The 13,967-nt window shown below is 38.9% G+C and overlaps 1 pseudogene; it reads right to left on the bottom strand.

The window, feature by feature from the left end:
• Positions 1-3,159: 3,159 nt before the first annotated feature.
• Positions 3,160-4,521, bottom strand: LOC149158913 (glucose-1-phosphate adenylyltransferase large subunit 1, chloroplastic pseudogene; annotated as a pseudogene).
• Positions 4,522-13,967: the final 9,446 nt, after the last annotated feature.

The following is a 13,967-nucleotide window of genomic DNA, read 5'->3' as shown; positions in this document are numbered from 1 at the left end:
AATGGTATATATATTAATTTGAAAACACATAATAAAATGGTTATAATATATGAATTTGAGCATTTAAAATTATCTAATTATAACTCCTTCATTTTAAAACTGGGTTCTGTATCTCTACGATAGAGATAATTGCTTCTCCCTAGTGTGTTGCTGTTGTTGTAATGAAAACACAACACCCCCATTTTATTCTATCATAATAGACATGGGGACCCTTTTTGCATCCATTTAAGCTTTGAGTGTGTATTGCTTCAGTTTAGCCTAGTCATCTTTTTCATTAATGCTTGTTTCATATTCCCTTATGGTTTGAAAATTTAACCTTAGTTTTACTATTTAGAATTTTAAGTTAATTAAAATATTCATTTTTCTAAAGTTAATAAACTTGTAATTATTCTTTTGTTTTAATTAGATTAATTAATAAAACATAGCCCTCGAGACCAAGATTCATACATTAACCATATTATAATGTGGTAAGTGGCTTAGCCCTTTTTAATAAACATACAAATATAAACTCTGAACCATATGAAAAATGGCTTTAATACAAATAAACAAATATAGGTTTCAGTGATATATATTATAAAGTGGCTGAAGTATTATGGAGGACCCACATACCATGTAACCCTCCTCCACTCCCTTATATCAGAGAATCTCTCATATCAAAGTTTTTGTTATGTGTCACCTCTTAAAATTTTTGATATCATATAACCTCTGATCTCCGATATGCGATATAACCTCCGACCTCTGATATGTTTTAATCTTCGATATGTTGAACCTGATTTGATTTAAGTTTTGGATTAATTATAAAATCATATCCTCTCTTATATCGAAACTTTTGAAATGACACATATATAAAATCGTCAATATGACTTAATCTTCCGATCACTAATATGGTTGCGGATCCGATGGACTTTATCACAACGATTTAATATAATATTGAATCTGCTCCTCATCAGAACTTTCCATATATTGCAAGTTTTGCAGAGTGTGTCATGTTAAAACTCTGAACTTCCAACCTCCGATATCCATCCGCGTTCGCCGCTTGTCACACTTTGGTTTGGTCATTACTATTAAGTTTTGAATAAGTCACTCTTAATGGTCCGAGACTATTTGTCATTCATTTTTCATTGGGATTAGTTTAGATTCAAATGATTTGTAAAACATTGATTGCTCTGTTGTATTTGGATCGCAAGGCTGATTCTGAAAGAACTTTCTCTTCCGATTTTAATTGAAAAGTTGAACCACTATAGCGCTAAAGAAAGACAGCGGTTGTTGAAAAAGGATATTCAGAGAATTTGTTGGAAATTAACCTTCCGCCCATTCGAAGACTGTTCGAATATGATCCAAATGAAGCTTCTGAGATCTTTCAAGTTCATCTTGTGATTCAAAAAATACAAAACCTCCAGATTCATTTACTTTTATTTCTCGTTTGTTGAGAAACCGAAGGGCTCTGTTAACTTTGAAACTCTGTATAAATACACGTCTCTTAAATAATTCTTCAAGAAGGAGGCCGCGATCCACCACAGGGGGTCTCTGCTATGATTTAATTTGGGCTTACACACTATTGTTTAACACAAAGAGAGTTATTGTAGATATTGAAAGAGAGTTTATGGCTCTGTTATAATTGCTTTGCACTATTGCAGGCAATATGATTATGGGTCTGGACTACTCTAGGACTACACATTTGTAATGTAAATTTTGACACGATTTTAATTAATTGTTATTCTTGTGTACTATTACCAGAATGTAGGATTATTGTCTCACTGTTAAAGTTTCATTTTTGGTTCTGATCTTTATTGTAAACAATATTATGATTCTTTAGTATTATGCATTATTATTATTAATTTTTTTGGTCAAATAAGAGTGGATCTTTCTATTAACTGAAACAGTTACATTACATATTTTACAAGTTAAACCAAAATTCCTTGTGTTTACCAAAAAAAGGCCCACATGACCTAACTGAAGGAGAATTGGCTTGAACCTTTAACACTTGGAACCAACCCCACAATTGGTATATATGGCTAACCCAGGTAAAATAATATAAAAAAACACCCGACCCCACTACCTAAAAGTTTAGAATTCAAAATAATTACATTCGCGACCATAAAAAGGCAGGTCCGCATTCCTGGTGCATCCGACCCTCCACCGTTGATCATCCCTTCATGGATCCAACGGTCTACATATATTTCGGGTGGACATGTAGGTCGAGGAATACCCGACTGAAAAGCGGTATCCTCTTCCTTCCTGCTACTGCGTGTCGCTTGCCGAGTGGAATCAAAAAAAGCGACGAGTGGAATCTGTTAGCACTTGAAATTTCACCTCAGGCTGAAAAGGAAAATCTCAAAGCTACATCAAACCATTCAGCCTCGTAGCTAGCCCTACGGGGCAGGAGAAGGCTCTCTCCGGTCAATCTCGGTAGATCTGCAATGGGATGAGATGACCAACTAGGTAACACTGATATTAGGCTAGTAAACTGATCAGAAAGATTGATTTGGGGATTTTAATTAAATAATGGGGTTTTTCTGGGCTGCATGGGAAAAATCACAGCTTCAAACAGAGAAATATAATGAACAACATAGGTTGACGACTGAGGCAAGGTAGGCAAGGAATTTAGCATCAAATCTAGATTTTAAATGGGATGGCAAGACTGGTGAGGAGCTAAGGAGGGCAAACAATAACTTTGAATCCTCCTTAAACAGAAGAAAACATTAAATTGAACAAATTTAAAAGTGGAGCATGGCAGGCATGAATTCTCACTTTAACACTTCATTTGTTCAATTAGATATGATCATGTAGTGAAATGGAACATAACAGATTACATATGAAACACAAGAAACACCTATGCTAAATTAACATACCACAGGGATCTCAGAAGTTAGAGCTGTGAAATTTCATTAAAAATCCCTCTGTCAAAGACTGTACAATGGAGCTCAGTTCTCCTCCAGCGCTCAGAATTTTTTCCTCTCTCTGTCCTCTCTCTCTTTTACAAATGAATTTTTATTATAATAAATACAATGCTGCCCAAAACAGGGGCGCTGTTTCACCTGCAGCCATGAAGATAGAAAAGAATCTTTGATCTGCTCTAAAGATGGAAAAGACTCCCATTATTCTAGCTCGAGGACTTCTAATGACACATGAAAATTAAAACCAATCCTGGAGCGTAGACTAGCTAAAAACAAAAATAGGCAATCGAATTTTTGAATGCCGCTTTACAGAAGAGGTCCCAATATTTGATGCTAAAATATGGTTTAAATCGCCACATGTGTTCTTTGAATGAATCGCATGTCTACATGTTGCAACGCCCGCCACTTCAGCATCTGTTTCATAGTAATCTGCGCCAAGCATCACTGCATCTTTCAATGAAACATAAGATTCTATCCGAGATCGGATACCGATTATAGAGTGCTCAATAGAATAGTTTTGGAGGAAGCATCCATGGGACACAATAGAATCCACGATCTTACAATTATGAACTTTGGTCGGCGGTACATTCCGGGGTGATGTATAAACAGGATTTCTTGCATCATAAAAACTGAATTTTGCGGGCTGTGCAGTCAATGCAAGATTGTCGGCAAAAAATGATTTTATGGTACCAATGTCTTCCCAGTAATCATCAAATAAATATGCCTTTACAAAGTATTCTTTTGCCGAAGCAGGAATTATTTCTGAACCAAAGTCATTTGCAGTAGGAAAACGCCATCTGAGAATATTCAAAAGAATCTCTTTCTTAAATACATATACACCCATTGATGCGATATACGGTTTCTTTTTACCATCTTCTGGTGACAATCCCAATACAGTTGTATCCACCGCCATTGCCTTCAAATCTTTCCCTTTTGGTTTCTCGCTGAAATACAGAACTTGACCTTTATCATCAATCTTCATCAAACCAAAATCAGATGCACGACTGTCCTTAATAGGGTTACAAGAAATTGTAACATCAACACCACTGTCTCTGTGCTTCGGAACAAAATCCATGTAATCCATACGATACACATGATCTCCAGACAGGATAAGAATGTCATCGATCTCTTTGTTTTTTGCATTCTCAAAAAGTCCAGCAAAATGACGGACGGCATCAGCAGTACCTTGAAACCAAGTCTTTCCCAGCTCTCCACGTCTTTGAGTGGCTGCTAAAACCTCCACAAATCCATCTCCAAAGTTTACTCCATTGCCAAAATTGTAGGCCCACGCAAGGTGTCGATTGAGAGAGGCTGAATTAAACTGTGTAAGAATATAAACCTTATTGATTCCGCTGTTGATACAATTGCTCATTGGTACATCAATTAAACGGTATGCAAAAAGTCTAGTGCCAGCACCACCTCCTAGGATAACAGATACAACCGTTCTGGGGTCTTCTTGAAGGTTAGAAGTATTTGCTGTAGGTGAGCTCCTGACAGGTCGCGTGCAGGACTGGACGGGTCGCGCCCGTGTTATTTTGCAACTGTTGGGACCCCTTGGACGGGTTGCGCCCACCCAACAGGTCGCGCACCGATCCTCTCTGCAATTTTTATTGTGGTGATCCATGATTAGAACCCACTAATATGGTGCTTCCTTTTTCGCAGACCATATATGCAGACACCCGTCGCACAACCCCTTTGAAAGCAATTGAATATATAGTTTCACAGTCTTCAATTTGAACAATTGTCTTCCTCGCTCGACATCCCATAATTTGATTGCTGAGTCAAAGGAAAACTCAACACTTGGGTTGTATCCTAGGCCCAATACATGCCAGGAACTATTCAGAGGGAAAGTCAAGTTGTAAAAGGTAATCAAACCAGGTGGCAGTGTTCCAAGCTTCCACCCATGTTTTGCCCCCATCCACAGAGACATCCACTCGTTCTATTCCATGTCCTCCTCCAGATAAGGCATAACCATGGATAATAACCTTCTTTCCCCATTCAGCTGAAGAGACATCATCAAGAGAGCAGATGACACAATTAACTGGAAAATCCATCAGTGGATGTTGTGAAAGCCATTTAATATTATCCCAGTCAACAGTAGGAGGGAACATTCTATAATCCTTTTGCACGAAGAATCCCTGACATTCATTTGCATTTACTTCTATTTTATCCAACCATTTAACTGAGCGTGCAGCAATTGTGCCTGGAACAACAACTCGAAGGGGGTAGCCGTGGTCCCTGCTCAATACCTCACCACTCATTTCATATGCAATTAGCACATCGGCTTTAGGATTTGTGGCCTGCAACAGAAGTATTGAAGCTTTGTATGATCCTCCATTTTCTTCCTCACAAACATCCACACTGGCAAATTCAACATGCCTTCCTCCAGCCTCTGTAACTGCAGTATATTCAGGTACTTCCGCAAGTTTTAGAACATCTGAAAGTATACCCTTGCTGCTTTTCTCCACCGCAGGGCCCATTGCGGTTGCAAGATTTCCAATAGCAGTTAATGTGCTAACCACCAAGTTTTTATTCGAGTCAAACAAACGAGCTCTCAGAGCAACAAACAATTCCCCAGTTCCTGTAGGCTGAATCCGGTTATATGTTTCTAGTAGTTTGTTGACACCCTCAATTGATTCCAAACGAAGTTTCCAATTAGGACTGTTCAAATTTTGAATTAACACTGGTGAGATCTTTCCACTTATGTCTTCTCGTGGTAAGCCATCGGCACCAGACCCCCAAGGTACTAAGGCAGAATCCAGTTCTTTGATGGTCTTCTTTGGAGCTGCAGCTGGTCCCTCATAAGGATTTTTCTCAAATTCAACATCAATTGTACTCAGGATTGCAGGCTTGACATTACCAAAATATGCCTTAATATCAGGACCAACAAACTGATGCAATATGCCAATAAACTTGGTTGTTGAGTTTCTTGTGGCTGCAGCACTCGATTGCAATCCAATATCTTTACATAAAACTATTAGATCCTTCAAGTTTATGTGAGAAGTTCCAAAATCTTCAACTGCAGTGACCATCCATAATATAACTTCACTAAGGACCTTGGGATTCTTGTGTTCTTTCATAATTTTAAAGAGTCTATCAAAGATAAAATTAGGACCAACAGCTTCACAAAAAGCAGTAAGGCATTTCATTGCTTGCATGCGTGTTTTGATATCAGCAACTTTCCCAGCCACACCTAAAATACATAAAACAACACATCTCTTTGGAAACTTTGAAGCAGTTAAAGCAATATGTGTAACAACCTCAAGTACCTTCTGTTGAACCTGCACATTCTTTTCACTCCAGCCAGGAAGTGCACATACTAAACGGACCAATGAATATTTCACAAGTAAGCTCTGTACCAAGGGTGCCATTGTAGAGAACCTCTGTGCCATGATAGTTGAAACCATATGAAGATAAAACTTGACCAAATTCATCAACAGTAAAGTCTGATGTATGCTTTGTTTTGTGTTTGTGCTTTTGCAGAGATAGGAGCTGAGGAAGCTGCTCCCTTTTGAAGAGCTGGAGAAAAATTACATAATCTAAAACAACACATTAATGATTTCTTCTTCAAAACAGGGTTTTGAAGAAGAATCAATCTCTGACATGAGACGGAGTCTAACAGAATCGAAAGCCATTCTCTAAATACCAATTCCCGCTTATGCCTCTTCCGAAATACCACTTGTGGTATAAGAAACCAATTCCTCACGAAAGGACTTTCGCGCTTTACTGCCGAGCAATGACTGTTGATGCACCCTTCAGACACTTCCCTCTCCTTGGATGGATTTACGATGGATTTATGCTTAAACCCCATTTTCTCTGCTTTTCGCTGAATCACTGTATATCCATTAATCCATTGAATCACTATCACGAACCTGCCACACTTCCAGAATCTGTCCTTACGCCCCTGCTTCCTTCATTTTCCTCATATGATCTCGAACTTTCCCATTGTTCCATATCTTTAGTAGCCTGACCTAGACAATACTCTAACAATTTTCCTGGGGGTATTAGCTCCCAGATGTATCGAGTGTCCCTTTCCTTTTTAATCACACCTCCGTTCGCCAAACAATTTGCTACCATGTTAGATTTTCTTTTCACATGGACAAAGATTACAATTTTTAGGATTTGCAGGTGGTAGTAGATACGGTGAAATATTTGTGAGAGCCTCCATATCTGGTGATGTACCATTACATATTTTCTTGGCTACTCTGATAATCAGTTCTGAATCTGATTCAATGATGACATTATGAGAATATGAATCCACCAATATTTCCAAGCATTGCTATAGGGCCATGAGTTCTGCCATGTTATTAGTTGCCTTTCCCAAGTGTCCATGAAATATTTTCTTAATTTGACCCTGTTCATCTCTTATAACACCCCCAAAACCAGCTAACCCTGGGTTGCCCTTAGATGCGCCATCTATATTGACCTTTAAGAAACCATATGGAGGAGGTTTCCATTTATATCTGAATTTATTTGGCTCACTCCCTTGATAATGCCCTGTGGGCTTATGGATTGAAGACCCAAATGTAGAAGAATACTCGCATCTTGGGGCAGAGGAGAGTCCTTAGGAAGTGTACTCAACATGCTGCTGACTGTGTCTTTGAATTGCCTTAAATTTGGTCAATTATGTGCTATGGCTTGCTTGCTTTGTTCTTGAAGATTCAAACATTGGCGCTCTTTCCAGACATTCCAGATGACAAAGCTTGGAACCAGGGTCTAGGCTCTATTAATAATTTCATTCCCTGAGAAGTTTTTCCTCTAATTCTTCAAAGTATTGGAGATGCTGAGTCCGTCCCTATAAGTTTGCTTAAAGATTAAGGCCACCCATTCCCACATGATGGAGGTAAACGGGCAGAAATTAACAAGGTGATCCATCGTCTCCTCTTGTGAGTCACAAAGTTAGCATTTGGAAGGTCCAATGAATCCTTTTTTCACGAGATTCTCCCAAGTTAAGATTTTCTTATGATGAACTAGCCAAATAAATAGTTTTATTTTCATCCAGTGGGGCCTCTGCCAAAAATTCTTCCAAACTTGATCAGGATTAGGATAGTTAAATCCTGTTACTACATGTTTAGCTTCTTTGAGATTAAAGTTTCCTTCGTTGTTCTTTCCCCATCTTAGTTGGTCAGGCAAGGAGGATAATAGAATTCTCCTATGCTCTAGATCTTGGGTAAGAGAGTCTGCCTGGGCCCTCATAGGACTCTCTTCATTGTGGCCTAGATCCTTCCAAGTTCTCCATTTTCCATTGTTCCTTTCCTGGTCCCAGAAGTCTTTTACCATAAGTAGACCTTTGTTATATATGTCATTCTTGAGAGCTGCCAATTCATCCCTGTACAAGTTGGGTTCCTGCTACCAGTTATCCTCCCAAAATCATGCTAGGTTCTGAGCTCGAATTTCTGAGAAACTATGTTGCTGAACAATACTTTCATTGTCCCAGGCAAGTTTCCAAATGTGGGAGCCCTTTATGTGCCTGGACATTCTGATGTGATCTTTCTCCTGCCAATTTTTTGCATATTTTTCCTTCCATAGCTTAGCCCAGGGAGTAGCCGATTCCTTGATCCATCTCCAACAAATTTTGGCTCTCGAGACCTTGCTAATGGTTTTCGGATGATGAAGCCCCAAGCCACCATGGCTCTTGGGTTTACAGATCTTGTCCCATGCTACTAAAGCCCATTTCTTTTTTACCTCTCCTTTGCCCCATAGAAAGTCCTTTTGTATGCTCCTGATCTGTTGCTTGACTCCTTTAGGAGCGGGAAGAGTTGAGAACATAAATATGGGAATGGCTTGTAGTACAACTTGTGTGAGCACAAGGCACCCTGCCAAATTTAAAGACCTGCATGTCCATTTTTGGATCTTGTCCTGCAATCTATTTACAATTGGCTCACACACTTCCTTGCTGATAGGTTTATCTGTGAGAGGTATGCCCAGATACTTTGAAGGTAGCTGGTCCCTTTGAAACCTAAGAATTCTAGTGATATTACATTGGATAGCAATGTCAATGTTAAAGAAATTTTTTTTTATTTCTTGAGGCTTACCTATGTACCAACATCCATAGAAAAACTGTTCAAAATTTGTTTGATCGTTTTGGCTTCCCTGACAGTGGGTAAGCCCTACAACATTGTGTCATCCACAAATTGTTGATGTGTATTTTCCGCTCCATCCAAGGTGAGTTTGATGCCTCAGATTCTTCCTTTAGCATTAGCTATTTTAAATGCTCTACCAAGCCCTTCCATCATGAGAACAAAGAGGAAGGGTGAGAGCGGATCCCCTTGCCTGAGACCTCTGGAGGGTGTGAAGAGTCTTGAAGGAGCGCCATTAAGCAGTATGGAGAAACTAGTCGTGGTGACTAGTGCCATAACCCATCTTATCCAGCTGTGGTCAAAGCCATAATGTTTTAGAACTGCCCTTATATAAGACTAGCTTAGCTTGTCATAAGCTTTCGCTAGATCTAATTGAATGATCATACCAGCTCGTTTGGTGCTTTTGAGAGAGTGTACCACCTCATGAGTTTGGATACTATTAGTGAGGATTTTTATTCCTTCCACATATCCTGTTTCTCTGAGATAAGAGCTGGTAAAAGTGGCTTAAGTCTATTGGCTATCACCTTGGAAATAATTTTATACACCACATTACATAAGGCTATGGGTTTGAAGCCATCTGGAGTCATGGCATTTTCCCTTTTTGGGATCAAATCTATGAAGGAAACATTAAATGCCCTCAATACCTTCTTGGATCTTCTTGAGTCTTCCACCACCTCAAGGATATCCTATTTGGCTGTTTTCCAACATGATTTGAAGAAGTCTACATTAAACCCATCTGGGCCTGGAGCTTTTCCATTTTGCATTTCATTGATCACCTCACTGACCTCCTCTTCTGACACTGGCCTGTTAAGATTGTGGTTATCTTCTCTGGTGACCAGCTGAGGGATGTATTGTGTGAAATGGTTGATGAACCTGGATCTGTCCTCCAGGGGCTCCTCTCCAATACTAAGGAAGTATTGTACAAGGAGATATTCCATGTCTTTGTGAGAGAAAAATTCTCTCCCTTGAGAGTCTTTGAGATTTGTAATTCTGTTGTGTGCCCTGTGATCCACGGTGGATTTGTGAAAGAACTTCGTGTTTCTTTCTCCCAGTATTATGCTTTATTGCTATGTCATTATTATTTTGTTGTTGAAGCTTTGTTAGAGCCATCTTTACAAGGCAGAATGAGATCGAAATCAATCTTAATTAATTGAAGTATTCCCGTGGTGACTAATATAGGTGTAAATATATTAATTATTAGTTTAGGTTATATTAGTTTTAGATTAGATTAGATTTAAGTTTAAGGGTAACTGGACCCTAACCATTCGGAACCACCATCTTCAATGGAAAAGAAGCTGCTTTAAGTTCCCGACCAGGTGGTCTCCTTTAATGTTAACAGAGGACATTTTTGCCTTAAGTTCCCGACCGGGTGGTAATCCCTAATGTTGACAGAGGACATTTTTGCCAATCAACAGAAAGCCATAATAGTGTTTGGTCAATTTAGTGTGTCCTAAATTGCTATTTAAAATGTCAATCCGGGAGTCGTAAACTGATGAAGTGAAGTGCACTGTATGTGCAAGATAACCGTTTTCTTAGTCTTTTGTCGTTTTTGAGTTTGTTTTTGGGTTTATCTTCTGTGGATTCCCCAGTATGAGATGGCGAAATTGAAAGTTAAGTATGGATGGTAATGGTGATTTCTACAATGATTTTCCAAGCTTAAAAGTTCTCAAAAATAAGGTTTCAAATTGACTATAATGAAATCAATTCTCAAAAGGAAATAAATGTACCAAAACAGTGAACTAGTGACAATGGCTTAGTATCCTTACTGCTGTATGAAAAAGAAAATAAAAACTGAACTTAAAGCAACTCAAAGACTGAAAGCAAAGAAAACTAAATCACACTACTTCAGCCCACATTCTGACCCTTCACCTTTCGACTCGCTCTGGCTATAGGAAGTAATCATAAACAAGCTGAGTAATATGATATCTAAATTGCAGGAAATTAAATTGCATAAAAGGAAACTAAGATTTAACTACTCATTCATATTTCAACTTTTGAAAATGACATAAGTAATTCAATCTCTAACTTGCAAGAAAGCAAACTAAATCATACTACAACAAGTAATATTCTGATTCCTTACTAATTGAGTTGCTTGGCTATAGAAAGGAAATCATAAACAGATGAGTAATATGATGTCTAAGTGGCAGAAAAGTAAATAAGCAAAACAAAATTGAAAGAAATGACAATGCTGGAATTAAACTCAGTAAATGAAAATCAGCAGAAAGGACAAGATGATCTCATGTCAGTAGTTATCAAAAATATGTAAATTTGCCCGGGCTGCCTACAAAAACCTGTAAAAGAAGCACTGATCAGCTAACAGTTATGAAAAAAACATAAAGGAAATATGGACAGCAATGAACATCAGAACAACGCAATATATATACAAGCAATGATTATAAAAACAGTAAATGAAAGCAAGTAAGAAACTATACAGAGCTTTGGTGTACAGGGGCCCTCTGCAACCTCAGCCAGTCAATTACTTAGTCACAAATCGAATTCAGGAATGTTGTCTTCTCATATATTAAAGTGCAGTAATAAGACAAAGTAAAGCACAGTATAGTGGGCTGATAACAACAGTCAAAATTACATCTGAAAAGCTAACTATCCAACGTATACCAACGCGTTATTTATAAGTGAAAATGCTGCAACTAATTCCTAGATTTTATGCTGCCAAGAGACACGTAAATCTCCACGGCCTGAGATCTAGCATTATGGTCATCATGACAGTTGAATCCATGGAGTGGTGGCTGCTCGATTCAGTTCACGGGCTGATCTACAGGTGTGCCAATACCTCCGGAAACTGAGGATCGTGCCACGCAAACCTTCACGTGGGCAAAACAGAGCCGTGCCACCGCAAAACTCCTTGTTTGGCCCTTCCTTTGACCGTCGTTGACCATGACCGTTTATGAGTGATTTGGTTGAACTGAGGGGACACACTCCATGTACACGTCACTTGCAGCTTGCCCATGTGGCCGGTTTCTCCATTGGACACCTGTAACATAGCCTTTAACAAAATGGCTGCGGAAACTTGAGCTGGCTGTGAAAAGTGACAAGTTTCCGCAGCTGTTTGAACAAAAATCTAAATCAAACAACAGTCATAAACATAGTTAGGAAACCATTTCATAAGCTCTTTTTAGACTAATATGAAATGATTTGATAGCTTGGTGGACGAAGTAAATGGAAAAAGAAGGCTGAAAGGTTATATGAGGAAGTGCAGGTTTGGGACTCAACATACCCCCACTGTGAAGGTGTTGCATGTCCTCATGCAACCAAAATTTAGTCATCCCCCTCTAATCTATATGTTCTGAAGCTTCTGCTAGGACATCTATCCCTCTTTTCTTCTTCTTTGGTGCTACCACCATCCTTGGTTTCCTTATTAGACATCTGAATTTGAGATTGATCAATGCTCTGCTCAACTTTTTGCACTTTTTCTTTAGTTTCTTGTTTTTCTTTTGCCATAGTCCCAAATGAAGCATAGTGTTATCATGAATAATTTTATCTACTTTGCTCTGCTCCTTGAGTGCTTCATTTTCCTGCTTGATATGCCTGTTCAGGACTTCTAATTCAAATACCTCATGCTTTAAGGAATGAACTTGTGCATCTAGTGGCAGAGTGGTACTCGGACCTGCAGTTGATTTTTCTAATGATTCCAAGTAGTCATATACCTCCTGTTGATTGGGATCTACTTCAGGTGTCTTTCTTGGATTGAGTTCAAAATCTTGTGGAGGAGGAGGACTGCTCTCTAGCTCTGGCCGAGAAGGGCTTTCATCATGTGGAGGACTAGTTTCAATGCTTGGCTGAGGACGAGGTGGACTACGACTAGCTGGAGTTTTCTCAGGTGTCTCTCCACCCAAGTCGATGAAGTGGGGCCGTTTTATTTGTGTTTTACTCCCCTTTCCTCTTAGCCTGGTGCTTCTCCTTAAGTATGGTGGACTAGTACTCTTTTCTTGTATACTCTGTTTCCCTTTTTCCTTTTTCTTTGCTATAGCAGCCTGAAGATGTACTAATCTTTCTAACAGTGGTTGATAATCCTCCTCTATGGATGGCTCAGGTGATTGGTAGACTTCTTGGATGGTCCTTTTGCCTTTCTCTTTTCTCTGTTTCTTGTCTTTAGTTCTTTTCTTATTCTTTTTGACCAACTTCTTGAGTTTCTGTAGTAGGGGAGTCTTGGACTATGGTAATCTTTTCTCTTCTCCTACTTTTTCTTGGTGTCTTTGGTGTACTACTTTCAGAGGCCTCAGATGGTTCTTGGAAGTAGTTTCTTATCAAGAATTGTTCCCAGGTATCTTTGTTTTTCTTCAGTTGGTCCTCAATGAGAATTTTTATAAGTCCATGATGATATAGATGAGGTTTTATATTTCCTATGTGTTTTTGGACTGTAATACTCATCTTCTTCAAACTCAAGAGTAAGAAATAAGGCAAATTAAGAGTCTGATTCTCTAAGAAATTCATCAACAGTCTAGCATGGTACATGTACATTAAACCAAAGCGTCCTTCACAAGTGACAAATTTTTGGATAACTAACAACAGACTGGCCCATTCTTCCTTCAATGCATGAACATGAATTCCTTTAGTAAACACAGTGGTTTCCATACCTAGGTTTCTTAGCATAATTCTCCATGCCTGTTCATCCACGCTTTTTTTTTTGAACCATCGCTCACCTTCTTGGGGTAAGCTTGTGGCAGCTGCTACTGTTGTTTCGGTCACCGTGAGCTTCAAATCTCCAATCTCCACCATTTGACCGTCGAAAGACCGTGCAAAAGCCTTGGTTACCTCTTTATTATAGCCTTTAAACTTTTGGATGAAGCGTAACCATTTGGCTTTCTTCAGCAAATCTTTTGCTTGAGGGTAACCTTCTAAATATTTCGGTCCTTCTGGCTCTGCCCTTAGTAGTTTTCCCATTCCTTCCTTTGTTTTGAATTTCAACTGAGGATGCAATTGCGTGTGAGGATTTAGCAGAGGGAAGGTAGCTCGGTTGCAGGGTTTATGG

This window comes from Pinus tabuliformis, chromosome 5_2 (genome assembly GCF_031772625.1).
Source record: "Pinus tabuliformis cultivar Carrire ecotype Pingquan chromosome 5_2, CPIR1, whole genome shotgun sequence".
Taxonomy (NCBI): domain Eukaryota; kingdom Viridiplantae; phylum Streptophyta; class Pinopsida; order Pinales; family Pinaceae; genus Pinus; species Pinus tabuliformis.
Note: the sequence above shows the minus strand (reverse complement) of the source record. Positions and strands in the feature narration are given on the sequence as shown.